At 47.6% G+C, this 1,692-nt stretch overlaps 1 non-coding gene across 1 annotated transcript; it reads left to right on the forward strand.

The window, feature by feature from the left end:
* Nucleotides 1–711: 711 nt before the first annotated feature.
* Nucleotides 712–818, forward strand: LOC113024873 (U6 spliceosomal RNA). The gene has a single exon (XR_003272735.1). It is a non-coding gene; the product is annotated as a U6 spliceosomal RNA (small nuclear RNA).
* The last annotated feature ends 874 nt before the right edge of the window (nt 819–1,692 follow it).

The following is a 1,692-nucleotide window of genomic DNA, read 5'->3' on the forward strand; positions in this document are numbered from 1 at the left end:
CTCTGAGCGTCTCGCTGTCATCAGCCTACCCCGTCCATCGTGTCTACTGCATTGAAATTTAAGCATCTTGTGGGAACACAGCATCCAAAGCTTCCAAACTGGCATCTCCTCTAACATCTTGTACTTTGTTATCCACCAAGAAACTCTCCTTAGTCCACATGTGCTGGCTAGTTAGACCACTACTTAAGTTCTAGCACCAGTTACTTTGGTTTCTCAGGCTTTGTCTATGATGTTCATGTGGAACCTGTACTGTTTATTAATTTCCCTCTTTATTCCACAGTTTTCCATGGCGTTGGTGCAGAAGCTGAATCTATTGGGATTATTTATGTGGTGTTTGCCATGCCAACACATCAATATAACTGCTCATATACCAAGCAAGGCTTGAGCTTTTAAATGTAAGAGTGTTTTTATCACAACAATTTCATCACTGAAAAGAAATTAGATTTTGTTTTTCTTCTTGAACCTTGGTTCCAGTAGGTTGTACTTTTGTACAGTGATCTTCATCTTGGTGATCTTGGGATTTGCAGTTGTTGTAAGCTCTCTTTGAGCATTTCTAACCTTGTGTAAAGCTGACTTAACAACCTCACCTGAGGCTGCGTGGGGTCCATTCACTTCACACTGATCATTACCCAAAATATTCCACTCACTGCTCCTGTGAGTGTGCTGTCTGTAACTAAAACCACACGACATCTGTGTCAATTTAGCGTACATGCTTGCTTCGGCAAGCGCGTACGCTAAATTGGATACGATACAGAGAAGATTAGCATGGCCCCTGCGCAAGGATGACACGCAAATTCGTTAAAAAGCAGAGTGGCTTTGGGGACAAAGGTGGCGCTCCTCCTCCTCTCAGTCCTGCAGGAAATGCAGCGGAGGTGTCGCCCAGAGGGGAGCCATTGAAATGCAGGGTGAAGAATGGCAGAGGGGTCGTTGATGATTTCGGCTGCCTGTCTGAGGGCCTGTTGGCTGAAAACCTGTCAGAGTTCTGACAGGCCAATGATCTTAGAGCACACTGATGCAGTGTGCTGCTGTCTGTTCCTGTATGAAGGCTGAGGGAGTGGAACCAGCAGGTGATGGAGAAGGTCCTGATGCTTTCCATGAAGGCGTAGTAAAAACTCATCATGGTGGGTGTGCTGACTCCAAAGGAGATGAGTTTCCTAAGGAGGTATAGCCGTTGGTGACGCCTCCTGAGAAGAAGAGCAGGGGGGAGAGCATACAGCCCTGGGGGGAGCCAGTGGAGGTGGAACGGAGACCGGAAAGAGAGTTGTTCACCCGGAGTCCTGTTGGTCAAAAAGTCCAATATCCACAGGATTAGCTGATCATCAGGTGAAATCGGGAGGAAAGTTTAGTGGGCAGGATATAAGGCTGCAGAGTGATGCACGCTGATGAGAAATCAGCAAACAGAAGTCTGGCGGAGCGATCAGGGAGCTCCAGATGTTTGTGGATGCAGTCCAAGATGAAGATTTTTGCATCATCGACACCTCTGCGTACACGGTAAGCAAACTGGAGTGGGTCCATCAGGGGGTCAGTTGCTCTTACGATGTGCTGTTTTATGATCTTCTCCATGGCCTTCATCACCAGGGAGGTGAGGGCCACGGGACGAAGATCATTCAGAGACTTTGTGTTGTTTCTTTTGGGGATGAGGATGACTGTGGAGTGTTTCCACAGCTGGGGGACGGTGTGACTGTCGACTGA

The sequence above is a fragment of the Astatotilapia calliptera genome, chromosome 6, assembly GCF_900246225.1.
Source record: "Astatotilapia calliptera chromosome 6, fAstCal1.2, whole genome shotgun sequence".
Taxonomy (NCBI): Eukaryota; Metazoa; Chordata; class Actinopteri; order Cichliformes; family Cichlidae; genus Astatotilapia; species Astatotilapia calliptera.